Source organism: Loxodonta africana, chromosome 2, assembly GCF_030014295.1.
Source record: "Loxodonta africana isolate mLoxAfr1 chromosome 2, mLoxAfr1.hap2, whole genome shotgun sequence".
In the NCBI taxonomy this organism is placed as follows: domain Eukaryota; kingdom Metazoa; phylum Chordata; class Mammalia; order Proboscidea; family Elephantidae; genus Loxodonta; species Loxodonta africana.
This window is the reverse complement of record NC_087343.1, coordinates 218,507,579-218,525,132: the sequence shown is the minus strand read 5'-3', so window position 1 is coordinate 218,525,132 and position 17,554 is coordinate 218,507,579. Positions and strand designations below refer to the sequence as shown.

The following is a 17,554-nucleotide window of genomic DNA, read 5'->3' as shown; positions in this document are numbered from 1 at the left end:
CAGCTGAGCATGTTAATCAGTTGTACCATGTAGGGACTTTCACAGCTTTAGCGGCCAGGATTTGAATACATATTTATTGAAGACATAATTTAATCTACAATACATGCCCCTTGGCTCCCATCCATCTCCCCCTTCAGAGGCTCAGCTCTGAGGGTAGGCTCAGCTCTGTTTTGTTCACCAATACAGTCAGCCTTTGCAGTGCCAGCCACATATGAAACAGACTCGGAGATACTTGTTGGATGAGTGAATGATTGATCACCTTTCCTGGGGCTGTTGGTGGGATTAAACATTGAGAGCTGATTATGAAATATTGGCTTGTTGTTAAATATATGGATAAATGTTAGGTTCTTTTTCCAGTTGCCGGATGTCTAAGAAGATTCTAAAAATATTTAGCAGAGGGCCAGTGAAGGAATAAGGGACTCAGGGCTGTTGGCGGTGGGTGAACTAGAGCCCCATCTCTCAGGGAGAGTATGGTTGGCTCTGGGGGTGATCTAAGGGGGAGGTGCTTCTATTTTAGAGTGTTTGGCACACCCAGAGGGTCATAGAGAAGGGAGGGTCTTCCTGATTCCCTGCACATTCTCTGGAAAAGGCAGCATCTTTGGATTCCCCATATTCAGTTGTTCTAAAACCGCAACGTGAGAACAGGAAAGGGCCTTGGGAAGACTCTGGCCCAATTCATCATTTCTCAGGTGTAGATTCAGAAGCATGAGAGGCGAAGGGTCTTTCTCCTCATCATCCAGGGTCAAAATCTTGGACCTCCTTGGTCCCTGAGATCCCAGGTCCAGGTCCCGGTGCTGTATCATCACTCTTTGTTTCTGGGTGTCTATGTGTATCGCCTAAAAATTCTTTGGTTGTACTCAAACCTATTGTGTTATGTCAGGTTTAACGTTTTATCTTAAAAAAAAAAAAGAAAGAAAAATCTATCTTGGCATCTCAGCACCACCACCTTTTACGGATAGAGTGGGGCTATCTTACAATGTTTCTGCCGTCTCCTGGGGAGATCTTCTGTAGAGGTTGCTCACAGAGAGAAGGAAATAGTTGTATGTTCTTACTTCCTATAAGACTGGGAGACAAAAGCCCCTCTTAATATAATTTTAAAGGCTCTAGAGAAGGCAATTTTAAGAAAAAGCTTCTCTGAATGACTCAAATGGAATTAACTCCAATGGAGTCTTTTAAAACCAGTTGTCGAGTTGACTCCAACTCATGGCGACTCTATGTGTGTCATAGTAGAACTGTGCTCCTTGGGGTTTTCAAGGACTGATTTTTTGGGAGTAGATTGCCAGGCCTTTCTTCTGAGGCACCTTGGGGTAGATTTGAACTTCCAGACTCTTGGTTAGCAGCCGAATGTGTTAACCATTTGTACCACTCAAGGATTCTTTTAGAATTCCTTTAGAAAGAGCTGTATTATGGCAGTTGTAGGATGGTCTGTGAATTTGATTCAATAAATGAGCAAACAAAAAGCAAAGGAAAACCAGGAGGGTTGGATTTTTACGTCAAGGTTCTGTTTGAGCAAATGAGGGTGTGCCTGCTTTCAAAGTCTTTAGTGTGTTTTAATTCTCAAAAGTTCACTGCTTGAATGGTGCTGCGTATTTGAGGTTTATTGTTGACACACTCCATACGTGAGGCTTTTTCAGAGTCTTTCATAAACTCTGTTGCTAAGCTCCACCTCCCGACACCACCCAATCCCATGATCACTTTTTTTTTTAATCATTGACCAAGAGTTTCAAGGAGAACTTGGACGCTGTCTGTTTACCTCTTCCAAAAGGAGCTTTGTCCAAGATTTACATTGGATAGCTCAGCGCAACCCTGATGTCAAACATCTGTAGAGTCTTTTTAGCTCAGATTCCTGGACAGAGTAGCCATTTCAAGAAGGATTTGCCAAATGCTTTTAAATCTTAGAACCATGGCTGGCACAGTGGAAGACACCCAATAAATATCTGTTGAATGAAAACATTTGAATGTCAGTTAATGGAGGTGAATGCCCTTGGCCATTGTAACTTGCCATAAAGATTGGATCTGGGACCAATTTGCAGCAATTCTTTCATTGAAGAAGTATGCATGCTTCACTTAAGATGTGAAATTGAATGTATTTTTAAATGAGGATGAAATACCATCTTTTCCACTTTTATATTCACATTCTTAACCTTGATCCTCAAATAAGATTTTTGTTGTCAACTGCCATCAAGTCAGCCCTGACTCACAGTGACCCCATGCACAATGGAACAAAACACTGCCTGGTCCTGCACCATCCCCATGACTGGTTTTGGATTGGACAGTTACAATCCAAAGGGTTTTTGTAGGCTGATTTTTGGATGTAGATCACCAGGCCTTTCTTCCTAGTCTATTTTAGTCTGGAAGCATCACTGAACTCTGTTCAGCATCATAGTAAAACATGCAAGCCTCCACTGACAAGCCAGTGGTGGCTGCTTATGAGGTGCATTGGCCGGGAATTGAACCTGGGTCTCTCCCATGGAAGGTGAGAATTCTACCACTGAACCACACTGAACTATCAAACAAGATACAAAGTGAAATAAAATTTGGAATATTGTGGAGCTTTATGATTTTTAAAACATGTAGATGCAGGTCTTCACTCACTACTCAGTCTGGAATTCTCTTCTCTACAGTGGCATTTTCAGAGCCATACTGCATAAAATATTCCAAGCTGTACCCAGTCCAGATATGCATTTAGAAATTCATTTTTTAATGATATAGTGGTTATGTCCTTTCTGTTTGTCTTACTTACCTAGTGCTGCTATACCAGAAATAACACAAGTGGGTGGCTTTAACAAACAGAAATTTATTTTCTCACAGTTTAGGAAGTCTGAATTCAGGGTGCTGGCTCTAGAGGAAGGCTCTCTCTCTCTGTTGGCTCTGGGAGAAAGTCCTTGTCTCTTGGAGCTTCTTCTCCTGGGTGATCTTCATGTGGTTTGGCATTTCTCTTCCCCATCTCTGCTTCCTTCGCTTCCTTGTTTAATCTCTTTTGTATCTCAAAAGAGATTGATATCAGATACTCTTTACCCTAGTCTAGTCTCGTTAGCATAATAAAGACAACCCCTTCCCAAACTGAGTTATAACCACAGGCATAGAGGTTAGAATTTACAACACATATTTTGGTGTGACACAATTCAATCCGTAACAACACCACAAGCATTTCTTTATATTATTTAAATTATTTGCAAATATCCTGTGCCCCTTCCATAATTTTCCTATTTCTCTATTTTGGATATTTAGTTTGTTTCCAAGAACATTAAACTGTATTAAAAAATAATAATAACAGTTCTACTCTTGTTATGAAAAAGCCCTGGTGGCACATTGGTTAAGTGCTTGGCTGCTGACCTAAAGGTCAGTGATTCAAACCCACTAGCAGCTCCTTGGGAGAAAAGACCTGATCTGTTCCTGTAAAGATTACAGCCTAGGAAGCCCGGTGGGACAGTTCTACTCTGTCCTATAGAGTCGCTAGGAGTCGGAATCAACTTGATGACACACAACAATAACAACAACCCTTATTATGCAGGCCCTGAATGCTGTAAATTGTTAACACACTTGACGACTAACCAAAAGGTTGAGGTCTGAGTCCACCTAGAGGCACCTTAGAAGAAAGGCCTGGTGATCTACTTCCAAAAACTCAGTCACTGAAAACCGTATGGAGCACAGTTCTACTCCGACACACACGGGAGTGCCATGAGTTACAGTTGACTTGACAGCAACTCGCTGGTTACCCTAGTTATATGGAACTATTCTCAAACCATGGAGTCTTTTTATCTTCTCTGCTAGTAAAGTAACATGCATTTTGAAAATCCTAAAAAAGACTTGGCATTTTAGGTACTGGACTGTTGAAACATGTATGGAAAAGAAGTCTCTTTTTTAATCTCCATGTTGGGGAAAAAGTGACCTGGCATGTTAACCTGACTATAAAAAAAAAAAAAAATTTTTTTTTTTTTTTTGACTATACCAGGCCCAAAATGGAGTTCCTTATGCTAAGCCCCACCACAGCAAACTGAAACCTAACTATGTTTCTATTTCTTATAAATACCTGTGGCGCAATGATTTACTTAATATGGCTCTTCTAGCCTTGGTCTTTGTGACTCACACAAAATGATTGAGTAGGAGTATACAAATGAGGTATATGGAATCTGTGATGATTGGGGTTATGTGTCGACATAGCTAGGTCACCACCATTCCCAGTGTTATATGGTTGTCTTCCATTTTGTGATCTGACATAATTATCCTCCATTCTATGTGTTGTAAGTCCTAACCTCTACGTGTTGTACATGTTAATGAGGCAGGATTGGTATGGGGTGTATCTCAAGTCACACAGCCTTGCAGAAGTCCCGCCCTTACTCAAGTTATGCCCTTCTCTGGGGTGTGGCCTGCATCCAAGGTATATATGTGGGTGCCCTGGCAGGGCTCTCTATCTCTCTTCTTTTTTTTTTTTTGGAGGATACCTTTTGGGATGAGAATATCTTTTTTTTTTTTTTTAATTGTGTTTTAGGTGAAAGTTTACAGTGCAAATTAGTTTGTCATTCAAAACTTTATACACCAATTGTTTTGTAACACTGGTTGCAATCCCTGCAATATGTCTGTACTTTCCCCCTTTCAACCCCTGGCTCCCTATGTCCATTTGTCCAGTTTTCCTGTCCCGTCCTGCCTTCTTGTCTTTACTTTTGGGCAGATGTTGCCCATTCGGTCTCATATACTTGATTAAACTAAGAAGCACATTCTTCACTTGTGTTATTTTTTGTTTTATAGGCCTGTCTAATCTTTGGCTGAAAGGTAGACTTTGGGAGTGGCTTCAGTTCTGAATTAGCAGGGTGTCTGGGGGGGTGTCTCTCTCACTTTGAATCCTGCATTTGGTTTGTGATCATCTGACCTCTGGTTCTTGGGATTTCAGCCAGCAGCCTGCCATCTGACCTGCCGATTCTGGGATTTGCCAGCTTCCACAACCCCTGTGGGCTGGCCGCCTATCATCTGACAAGATTCACCAGCTTCCGCAGCCTTGTGAGCCAGCAGCCTGTGGTCTGACCTGTTGGTTTGGGTTCATCAACCCCTGCAGCCGTGTGGGTTGGGAGAAGCCTAAGTCTGACCCACACAGTTGGGACTTGACAGCCTCCACAGCCGCATGATCTATTTCCTTGATACAGTTTGAAAGTGCTTTGAGACATTGCAGCAAATTATGGAACCCAAAGATGGAAGGGAGAGTACTGAGGGGAGGGGGAGTAGATGAGGTTAGAGTTGATAGATGGGTACAGCAACCTGGAAATGTTGGACATTTGGGACACCTTTAACCTCTGCCTCATTGAACCAGCTTTGTGCTGATCCTTATCAAAGAAATTATTCATTTGATACCTAACCTCCCCAGGAACTGAAACTTAACGCCAACCAATTGACTCTCCCAGAAACAGAAACCTAATTAGAATTTGCCTCCTCAGTTTAAACTGGTTCAAAATTTCTCCTTGATCCCAAATAAGGAAAGAAAATATCCACAAGCCTATCTGGAATTTGCCCAGTATAGCTTTCGTGTTCCTTTGGGTCTGTGTTTACCACAGCTTTGCACTTGCTTTGGAACTTTTGTCTAACTCCTAGGCCAGATGTTCCCCGATTCATGAATTGAAAAGGAAAGTTCATATACAAAATTAATATTGTGGAAATTTTAATTTTTAACAAATATGAGGAATAATGTGGAAACCCTGGTGGCGCAGTTGTTAAGTGCTATGGCTGCTAACCAAAAGGTCAGCAGTTCAAATCCACCAGGTGCTCCTTGGAAACCGTATGGGGCAGTTCTCTGTCCTATAGATAGGGTCGTTATGAGCTGGAATTGACTCAATGGCAGCTGGTTTTGTTTTTTTGGTTTATGAGAAATAATAATAATATAGTGAAACCTGTAAGAGCCGGAACTCGATGTGACTGCCTTGTTTTTCAGGGTCTCCCAAGATTCCTGCCTTTGCCAGGGAGCAGTCACCGTTTTTCTAATTGTTCTCTCTTTAGTGGAAAATATTTTACTTTTCTTCTCTGACAGGTTTCCACCTTCCATGGGTTCTGGCTTTTGTAGGTTTTACTGTAAGAACAACAATACAGTAAATACATTGAATGCTTTCTATGTTCCCGTCATGGATTGACTGTGTCCCCGGAAAACGTGTGTCAACTTGGCTAGGCCGCGATTCCCAGTATTGTGTGGTTGTCCACCATTTGTGATCTGATGTGATTTTCCTCTGTGCTATAAATCCTAATCTCTGCCTGTGGTTAATGAGGCAAGATTAGGTTATGTTAAAAAGGGTGGGATACAACACCCTTACTCAGGTCACAGGCCTGATCTGATGTAAGAGGAGTTTCCCTGGGGTGTGGCCGGTATCAGGTTTTATCTTACAAGAGATTCAAGGAGAGAGAAGTGAGAGTAAAGAGAGAGGGACCTCATGCCACGAAGAAAGAAGCTCCAGGAGCAGAGCACATCCTTTGGACCTGGGGTCCCTGTGCTGAGAAGCTCCTAGACCAGGGGAAGATTGATGAAAAGGGCCTTCCTCCAGAGCTGACAGAGAGAGAAAGCCTTCCCCTAGACCTGGCGCCCTGAATTTGGACTTTTAACCTCCTAAACTGTGAGAGAATAAATTTCTGTTTCTGCAACTTCTGTTATAGAAGCACTAGGTAACTCTCCCAGATAACGTTACCCATATTAACTCACACTTCACAGCTCTCCTAACAGATATAGTTTTTCCATGTTACAGATGAGGAAACAGAGACACCGAAAGGTTAAGTGATTGGCTTAAGTTCACCATTCTGGTAAATTGCAGAAGTGCAATTTGAACCCAGGAAATCTACCTCCAGAAAATATATCCTCAGCCACTTGTTCTGTACTGTCTTGTTATGCCCCAGCTGGGCACTTATTCTGGATCTTTAATCAGGAGTACTATACTGCTTCTTTCTTTTCATTATTCTTTGTTGGGAAGAAAATACAAAGGTGAAGTGAATTTTGGTAAACTTATACTTTTTCTGAACATAATGGCAAAAGCTTGGGCGGGTTTTCAGGTAAGGAAATATTGAGGCATTTGGTTTTCTGGACTTCAATTAAGAGCTGGATCAAAACACTAGTGGGTTACTTCATACCTTATTTTTTAATGGGCTTATGGTATAACTTTGGAGGGAATGACTACATTCCTTGCAAAAAAAAAAATTTGTTTTTTTGTTTTTACAGACCAGGACTATTCTTTAGAAATACGTATCTATTGTGAAAAACGTGTGTAGCTGTATCTTTTCTCTGCAGATGTTTTTCAGTCAGCTGCCCAGGACGCATTTGAGTGGCATGGTTTCCATTTTCTGCCTTTTTCCATGTCGCACAATAGATAAAAACAGTTAAAAATTAAAATTTCCCCAACATTAAATTTGTTTACAAACTCATGAGCTTTATTTTTCAATTCATGAGTTGGGGAACAGCTGCTCTGGAAGTCTGACAAGAGCTCGGAAGCGCACTGCAAACTCTAAAGGCTTTCGTAAGCTCAGACCCACAGGAACACGGAAGCTATACTGGACAAATTTCGGATTGGCCTGCAGGCATTTTCTTTCCTTATTTGGGATCAAGGGGGAAATTTTGAACTCGGTTAAACTGAGTAAAAAAAAAAAAATAATTAGCTAGCTTAGATTTCCATTTCTGTGAGGGTCAACTGATTAACTTAGGTTTCGGCTGCTGGGGTGGGCAGGTGTTTATAGGAAACAAATCTGATTAGGTTTCGATTTGTTGTCCTGGGGTTTAGGATAAGTGACTCCATCTTGGGTCTAGTATTGTTAGATTAAGATTAACATAATCCAACATCTGCATCCACGCTTGCAGCTGTAGGAGGGTTCAGTGAGGGAAAAAGAATCCATGAGCACATGTATTCAACTGGTGATCCCTGAAGTCAGAGAGTCCTAGTATTTCATCCTATCTGGAAAGGGACAGGACTTGGCCTCCCCTAGAGCAGTAAGCCTGTGTGTATTGGGAAAAAAGGAGTCTCCCAGAGAACTTCCCAGGGATTGGTGTAAAGATGAAACAGAAAATCGGAATGAAATAACAGAGCATCTGGTTCTAGTCTCTCATTACAGTTTGTCTTGAAATTTAATGTTGCTGGGAGAGGTGAGTACGACTCTGCTTGCTTTACTTAAGCCTCATAAAAAGTGGTTACGGCCGTGAGTGATGCTGGCTTTGTCTCATTCTTTCCTTTATTCTTCCTATTGCATCATCCTGAGCCACAATCCGCTCTTGGTGTCCCTCCCAAAATCTCAAACAACTCAGTAACATTTGTATGCATTGTGACTCCAATTAGAGGTTATTTAGAAATTGGAAATGAATCCACATGTCTACATCTCCAGAGAGTTTATTTTATTCTCCAAAGGGCCGGGGCTGTAGAATATGCTTTGTTTTACTGAGTAGACTAGTTATTGATCTGCTTTCAAAATTCTGGGTTTCAGAAATATTCTGTTCTAGAAGGCTTTCCTTGAAAAATCGCAGACTTAAGCAAGACATATTTAGCCTAAAATTCCTTCTAAAGCTGAACATTTGCCTTCATGGCCCTATTTCCCCCCCCCCCCCCGCCAAGTTTATTTGAATGGAGATGATAATTACCTGTATTTAAACAGTGATCCAAGAACACAAAATCTTTTTACTTGCAAAAGACGTTCATAATTTTGAAAAGGAATAGGGCACTGGGAAAAACAGCTCCTTGAGATCATTTGCATATGAAAAAGGGAACAAGCGTAGCTTGAAAAGACCTCTCATTAAATTTGAAGGGCAGAAATGGGGGAATTTCTCAAATGTTGAGTCACAATAAGACTGACTAAGATTTGCCTTTCTTATTTACCCACCCAGCTGACTCGAGACCAGCCCTGTGCGCGCACGGCCCCTGCAAAGCGCTGCTCTTCTAATCGGGGGCGCGCCTGGCTCCCCCCGCCTCCGAGGTGCCGTTTCTTCCTAGCAGTCGGCCTGCAGCTGCACCGGGTGGCTCTCCTTCGTCCAGGATGCGTTGGCATTTTCTCTTATCAAATGGCCAAGTCGCCGAGTGGGGGCCCCCACTCTTTTCGGGCCTTGTTATTCCTCTTTGTGCCGGTCCCTGACATCTCGATGGCGCTGACTCGCCCGTTAAGATTTTGCGGTGCCTCTTGGGTTCACCCAAGCCCTCGGGCGATCAACGGATGTTTCTAAGAGAGTCAAGTCCGTTCTCAGATGAACCGACTTGCGGTTCCAGGGCATCTGGGTCGGCGCGTCGCGGGACCATTTGCCTTGAGCGCCACAGCCTGGCCAAAACGGGAACGTTCGCCATTGGGCTTTGAGTATCATCTGGGGGAAAACGCCAGAGGTGGGATTTCTTTCTGTAAAGTGTCTATGAGGTATATTTTCGCTTTTTTTTTTTAATGCAGGTAATTCCCCTCTCGATAAATATGCGCACCCGTCTTGCATAATTTGGGTTTAAAGATACTGAAATGGGATTCATCCTTTATCGTCAGGTACAAATCATAGGAATTGTGTTCTTTATAAATGCGTTGGATAGAATAGGCTTTGGTGACACAGAAATATAATAGCAGGACCAGGCAAGAAATTCTCTGTTCTCCTCTGTCGAATTTTATCCAAGGCGGTGGGGTTAAAATAGAACGGGGCGCGTGTTTAAGAGCTTGGCTGTTAACCAAAAGGTGGGCAGTTCAAATCCAGCAGCTGCTCCTTGGAAACCTGTGGGGCAGTTCTCCTGTGTCCTATAGGGTCGCTATGAATCGGAATCGACTTGAGGGCAGTGGGGTTGGGTGGGATGATTCGCGTTGCTGTTGTTCGAGGCTCCCCAAACGACCTAGCTTGCCAGCTGTCTGAGGTTCAAGGTCGAGCACTGGTTCTACAGCCTCAGCCTGAGGAATGAACTGGACGCGTTGGAGAGTTCCAAAGTGTGTGCACACCTCGGGGCGTGTGTGTCTATGTGTGTGTGTGTGCGCCTTTGTGTAAAGCCATCCCCTGGGGTGCTGAAAGAAAACATTAGGTTTCTGTTTATATTTATTTTTATCTCCAACTTCCAAGTTTCTATTTTTATAATGCACTTAAGATACTTGAACCGTTGCTTATAATTTATGAAACAAAATTTCAGAAAGTATTGCTGTCCAGTCGATTCCTATTCATGGTGATCCCATGCGTGTTAGAGTAGAGTTGTGCTCTGTAGGGTTTTCAATGGTTGATTTTTTCAGAAGTAGATTGCCTGGCCTTTCTTCTGAGCTGCTTCCGACTGAACTCGAACTGCCAACCTTTCTGTTAGCAGTCGAACAGAATAACAACATGCCACCCAGGGTCAGGAGTTAACAAATGTTTTACTAATAGAAGTTCATGACCAAAATTCTTGGAGTCCACTGCTCTAAAACTGCCAAAGTAAGAATGTTCTCAACACAGTCCTAACCAGCATTGAAAGACAACATGATAGAAATTCATGAAGCTGGAACAGGGCCTGCCCTGCAGGTAAATTAACTAGACCCTTCCTCTGGGCAGGGGGACTGGACTGAGTCTAGGCTCAAGAGGTAGGTTTAGGCCTGCCTCTGTCACTCTATGCGGCAGTTCTACTCTGTCCTATAGGGTCACTATGAGTTGGAACCAACTCGATGGCAATGGGTTTGGTTTTTGTTTTTTTCTGTCAGTCTTATTATGAAACCTGGGTAATTTGCTTAAGGGCTGTGTTGAAGATTGAATTATGTCCCCCCAAAAATGTGTGTATCAGCTTGGGTGGGCCATGATTCCCGGTATCGTATGGTTTTCCTCTGTGTTGTAAATCCTGCCTCTGTGGTGTTAATGAGGGAGGATGGGCAGCGGTGGTGTTAGTGAGGCAGGACTCAGTCTACAAGATTGGATTGTGTCTTGAGGCAAGCTCTTGAGATACAAAAGAAAGAAGCGAGCAGAGGGACAGGGGGACCTCATACCACCAAGGAAACAGGCTGTGAGGCATTCTTCTTTCCCGGTGGCACAACGATTAAGTATTTGACTGCTGACTGAAAGGCTGGCCATGTGAACCCATTTGGAGACTCCACAGGAGAAAGACCTGGCCATGTGCCCCCCATGAAGATTACAGCATAGAAACCCCTGTGGGGCCGTTCTACTCCATCACGTGGAATGAAGTAACTATGAGTGGAATTGACTCAATGGCACCTAACAACAACAAACAAATATGTAAAGAGGATGAAGTAGGTGTTGGAGCCAGAGTGGGGTGGGGTGCTGAGGACACGCTGATTTGTAGTCTGACCTGTCCTTGAGGAGTTTACAGTCAACTCTGATATTAATTTCAACTGAAAAATGATAGAAAGTTCAAAATAGGAGTATAAACAAGATTGAAAGGAAAAGATCTCAAATACCTAAAAGAAGAGGAGTTACGGACAGCTCTTAATTTCTTTAAAGCCCTGAATTTACTTACAGAGGTTTGGTGGTCTTCATAAGGATTACCCTCACCAATTTAAAACACCAGAACCTTATGTAATAAATAAATCTGCATTATATCAATATTTGAGTTGCAATTGACTCAACCGCAACGGGTTGGTTGGTTGTTGGTGATATCTATCTTTGAATATATTTTTTCAAATTGGATGGAGGAAACAGAATGAATGATTCAAGGGCTAAATTACTATATTTTAAGAATATACTTTTTGATATGTTTTTGGAAAAAGAAACTAGAAACTATGAGTTCTAAAAGGAGAAGTGGGAATATTTTAAAATGCAGCCCTGGCTTTGGAATGTTGATATAAATTGCTCCTCAACCGAGAGCTTTGACTAATATGCTGAAACCAGTCTAGTCTCACCCACGTGACGCAGGTAACTGCAGAGGATAGAATTCCCGTCTTGCTTTCAGGGGAGGACAAAAGATAAAGCCTTGTGTTTTGGGTTCACCTAGGACTTACCGACAGCGTGAAATTTATTATTATTTTTATTTTAGGTTTAAAAATAGAGGCTTTCCATTGAACAGCTTGAGGCCAGAACAGTTTATTGGTTTTGGATCTTGTCGGCAGTGAGTAGCAAATTCCTCACCACATGGGTCATTTGGTGACTGTGTGGGTGAGAGGAATCATAATTTGACCATGATTGGGAAATGTTCTGGCAGGTTCCAAAGGTGAAGTTTCTGGAATCATTGAAGATGTCATATGTTTTATTTGATTTGCAGGAGAGTTCGTGGGTGGCTGGGATTTGGGGCTGGGGGATGGTGAGGTGACATTCCAGGCTGGGATGTCTCTGCTAGGTAGGTGTTACCTGGTCCTTGATCTACCTCCTACGGTTTCTGAGGAAAGACAGTTTTTCCTTTTTCCCTTTGGTTTTGTACTGACCCGGGGCTAGTCACCTCACTGCTCTCAGCCTTATTTCCTCACCTGGAAAGTCAGGCTTTGTTTGCATTGTGGAGGCAGCTTGACTGAGCCAAAGACATCTCTAGCAAAGAAGCCAGGGGACCTTATCTACCACTGTTAGGAGAAAAAATTAGTCAGACTTTCGGGATCACCCCTTAAAATCAAATGCCTTAGTAGTCACATGTGTGCCCTCTGACTTAGCAGTTTTGCTTCTAGGAATTGGTTCTGAAGAAATAATCCAGCCAGTGGAAACACTGATGTACATGTTCACTGACCCCCAAAAATCTGAGACAAACTAAATGTTTAGTAGCAAGGGCATTTCTAAGTAAATTAAGTCAATCTGTTCAACGGAATATTGTGCAGACGTTGGAGAGTACAGTTTCAAAGCCTATTAGCACAACAAAAGTTCCTGATATAATATGAAGGTTGTACAAAGTAGGAAAAAATTTATTCAGCATACTAATCTTGTATCAAATATTCGAGTCATCTATTTGCATGAGAAAAGCTGGACTAAAAAACAACCAATCCTAGATGATGTTAATATTCTTTTTTTCTTTCCTAAATTTCCCAGATTTTCTACAATGAACAAGTATTCCTTTTATAATTGGAAAACGCTACCATAAAATAAAATCCCAAACTTGAAACAAAGCATAGACTCTGTGGTCTGATCAGCTTTCTATCTAGTGTGGTAGTGGGCGTCTCTGGGACTCAGAAGCAAACTCCCCTTTGTCTTTTTTTCAGTAATATTGTGCTTTTGGAAACCCTGGTGGCGTAGTGGTTAAGTGCTACGGCTGCTAACCAAAGGGTCGGCAGTTCAAATCCGCCAAGTGCTCCTTGGAAACTCTATGGGGCAGTTCTACTCTGTCCTATAGGGTTGCTATGAGTCGGAATCGACTCGACAGCACTGGGTTTGGTTTGGTTTTTGGTTTTTATTGTGCTTTTTGTGAAATTTAAGCAGTAAATTAGATTCCCGTTTGACAATTTCGAGACACTGGTTACATTTTTTAACAACATGCCAACATTCTCATTCATTGCTTTCTGATTGTCCCATTTAAAGTAATCTAGTTTCCTTGCCCCGTATCTTCTCACCTTTGCTTCAGAGTAATTGTTGCTCTTTTGGTCTCACATAGACGTTTTTTTCATAGAGCGGTGTACTCATGGGTAATATCCTTTCTTTTGTGTTGTTGTTGCTGTTGTTGTTAGGTATCATTGAGTCGTTTCCGACTCATAGTGACTATTTACAACAGAACAAAATGCCGCCCAGTCCTGCGCCATCCTCACCACCGTTGCTATACTTGAGCTCATTGTTCCAGCCACTGTGTCAATTCATCTCGTTGAGGGTCTTCCTCTTTTTCATGGACCATCACTTTACCAAGATTGTTCCCTTCTGATAACATTTCCAAAGTATGTGAGATGAAGTTCCACCATCCTTGCTTCTAAGGAACATTCTGGCTGCACTTCTCCCAAGACAGATTTATTCATTCTTCTGGCAGTCCACGGTGTCTTCGGTATTCTTCGCCAACACCATAATTCAAACACATCAATTCTTCTTTGGTCTTCTTTATTCATTGTCCAGCTTTTGCTTGCGTATGAGGTGACTGAAAATATCATGACTTGGGTCAGGCATACCTTAGTCCTCAAAGTGACATCTTTGCTTTTCAACACTTCCAAGAGGTATTTTGCAGCAGATTTGCCCGGTGGAATAGGTAGTTTGATTTCCTGACCGTTGCTCCCTTAAGTATTGATTGTGGATCCAAGTAAAATGAAATCCATGATAACTTTAGTCTTTTCTCCTTTTATCATGATGTAGTTTATTGGTTCAGTTGTAAGGATTTTTGTATTCTTTATGTTGAGGTGCAATCCATACTGAAAGCTATAATCTTTGGTCTTCATCAGAAGTGCTTCAAATCCTCTTTGCTTTCTGTAAGCAAGGTTGTGTCAACTGCATACTGCAGGTTGTTAATGAGTCTTCCTCCAATCCTCATGCCGCGTTCTTCTTCACATAGTCCAGCTTCTCAGATTATTTGCTCAGTGTACAAACTGAATAAGTATAATGAAAGGGTACAACACTGACGCACACCTTTCCTGACTTTAAACCACGCCGTATCCGCTTGTTCTGTTCAAATGACTATCTCTTGGTCTATGTACAGGTTCTTCATGAGCACAATTAAGTGTTCTGGAATTCCCATTCTTTACAATGTTATCTATAATTTATTATGACCTACGCAGTCGAATGCCTTTGCATAGTCAATGAAACACAGGTAATGTATTTCTGGTATTCTCTGCTTTCAGCCAAGATCCGTAGGACATTAGCAATGGTGTTATCCCTTGTCCCCGTCTTCTTCTGAATCTGGTTTGAACTTCTGGCAGTTCCCTGTCAATGTCCTGCTGCAACTACTTTTGAACGACCTTCAGCAAAATTTTACTTGTATGGGATATTAATCATATTGCTTGATAATTTCCGCATTCTGTTGAATCACCTTTCTTTGGAATGGGTACAAATATGGATCTCTTTCAGTTGGTTGGCCAGGTTGCTGTCTTCAAATTTTCTTGACATAGACGAGTGAGCACCTCAAGCATTGAATCTGTTTGTTGAAACATCTCAGTTGGTATTCTGTCAATTCCTGGAGCCTTGTTTTATACCATTCCCTTCAGTGCAGCTTGGACCTCTTCCTTCAGTACCATCGGTTCTTGATCATATGCTGTCTCCTGAAATGGTTGAATGTCCACCAATTCTTTTTGGTACAGTGACTCCATGTATTCCTTCCATCTTCTTTTTTAACTTTTATTGAGCTTCAAGTGAACGTTTACAAATCAAGTCAGACTGTCACATATAAGTTTATATACACCTTACTCCATACTCCACTTGCTCTCCCCCTAATGAGTCAGCCCTTCCAGTCTCTCCTTTCGTGACAATTTTGCCAGCTTCCAACTCTCTCTATCCTCCCATCCCCCCTCCAGACAGGAGATGCCAACACAGTCTCAAGTGTCCACCTGATACAAATAGCTCACTCTTCATCAGCATCTCTCTCCTACACACTGTCCAGTCCCTTCCATGTCCGATGAGTTGTCTTCGGGAATGGTTCCTGTCCTGTGCCAACAGAAGGTTTGGGGACCATGACTGCCAGGATTCCTCTCGTCTCAGTCAGACCATTAAGTCTGGTCTTTTTGTGAGAATTTGGGGTCTGCATCCCACTGATCTCCTGCTCCCTCAGGGGTTCTCTGTCGTGCTCCCTGTCAGGGCAGTCATCGGTTGTGGCCAGGCACCAACTAGTTCTTCTGGTCTCAGGATGATGTAAGTCACTGGCTCATGTGGCCCTTTCTGTCTCTTGGGCTCATAGTTATCGTGTGACCTTGGTGTTCTTCATTCTCCTTTGCTTCAGGTGGGTTGAGACTAATTGATGCATCTTAGATGGCTGCTTGTTAGCATTTAAGACCCCAGATGCCACATTTCAAAGTGGGATGCAGAATGTTTTCAAAATAGAATTATTTTGCCAATCGACTTAGAAGTCCCCTTAAACCATGGTCCCCAAACCCCCGCCCTTGCTTTGCTGACCTCTGAAGCATTCAGTTTATCCCGGAAACTTCTTTGCTTTTGGTCCAGTCCAGTTGAGCTGACCTTCCATGTATTGAGTATTGTCATTCCCTTCACCTAAAGCAGTTCTCATCTACTAACTAATCAGTAAAAAACCCTCTCCCACCCTCCCTCCCTCCCGCCTCGTAACCACAAAAGTATGTCTTCTTCTCAGTTTATACTATTTCTCAGGATCTTATAATAGTGGTCCTATACAATATTTGTCCTTTTGCCTCTGACTAATTTTGCTCAGCATAATGCCTTCCAGGTTCCTCCATGTTATGAAATGTTTCTCTATCTTCTTTTAATGCTTCCTCTGTTGTTCAATATTTTCCCCCTAGAATCCTTCAATATTGCAACTCAAGGCTTGAATATTTCCTTCAGTTCTTTCAGATTGAGAAATGCTGAGTGTGTTCTTCCCTTCTGGTTTTCTAACTCTGGGACCTTGCACATTTAATTATATTTTACTTTGTCTTTTCCAGCTGCCCTTTCAAATCTTTGCTCTGCTCCATTACTTTCATTGTTTCTTCTTTTCGTTTTAGCTACTCTACATTCAAGAGCAAGTTTCAGAGTCTCTTCTGACATCCATTTTGGTCTTTTCTTTCTTTCCTGTCTTTTTAATGACCTCTTGCTTTCTTCATGTATGATGTCCTTGGTGTCATTCCACAACTAGTCTGGCCTTTGGTCATTAGTGTTCAATACATCAAATATATCCTAAAGGAAGAAGAGTTTTAGTAGAGTGAAAAGTTAGTGCAAAGGTCCTGAGGTATGCTTGGCATGCTTACAGAACTGTAAGGAAGCTATCAAAGTTGGCCTTTTCCCAGAAGCAATCTCTGAACAAAGATTCATGTCTAAGTAGTTTTCCTGGGAGGTGATACAGGAATCCTGGGTAGAAAAGTAGGAAACTGAGACAGGGATGAGAAGGAGCAAACACTAAGTACATTCATAAGCAATCCATCACTCTGACAGCTGAGGCTTAGTCCTGCTCTGGACCTCTGGGAGATGTGTCAAATAAGCCCTCAGTGTTGTCCCATCCAAGGGGTAAGGAAGCAGGGGTATTGATCCTCCAAATTCTGTCTGTCATTAGCTGAGGGCTGCTTTCCCTGAGTGCGGGCCAAGTACACCAGAGACGGCTCAGGTCAAGAGTTGTAGATGCTTATAGCAGGAAGCCATAAACCGAGCTTAGGGTCTGTAAGTGTAAGACTGTTAGCGAGATTGTGGCTGAGGCATTGAATGCATTTGCTATAAAAGCCAATGTAGCTGGAATGGAACCAGCAAGGGCAAGTGTGGTAGGAGCTAAACTCAAAGAGTAAGGGACAGGGATCTGGATCACTTGGGTTCTGTGAGTCCTTGCAAGGAATTTTATTTAGAGTGATATGGGAGTTATTGTAAGGTTGTGAGCAAAAAAAAGAAAATAGCGTAATATGACTTGTTCCATAAAATGCTCTAGTTGCTGTGTGGAGAATGCAGAGTTGGAGGGCAACTGGAGAAGCAGGGAGAGCAATTAGCCAAAGTCCAGACAAGAGGTAGCTGTGAATTGAAGGAGGAATGACATACATTTTTGGATTATAGATATATTTTGAAAGAAGAGCCAACTAAGTTTGTTGATGAATTAGATGTGAGAAGTGAGAGGAAGACAGAAATCAAGGATGACTGCAAGGTTTT

At 42.2% G+C, this 17,554-nt stretch overlaps 1 long non-coding RNA gene across 6 annotated transcripts in view; it reads left to right on the top strand.

The window, feature by feature from the left end:
* Positions 1-4,460: 4,460 nt before the first annotated feature.
* The window catches only part of LOC111753083 (uncharacterized), a 51,081-nt gene continuing 37,987 nt past the window's right edge, over positions 4,461-17,554 (top strand). For 4 of the 6 annotated variants that reach the window (XR_010321062.1, XR_010321061.1, XR_010321060.1 and 1 more), the window contains exon 1: positions 4,461-9,320. This is a non-coding gene — a long non-coding RNA (uncharacterized LOC111753083). Of the gene's footprint in view, positions 9,352-17,554 lie in introns of all 6 variants that reach the window. The other 2 variants (XR_002787935.2, XR_010321058.1) reach the window with 1 other exon arrangement.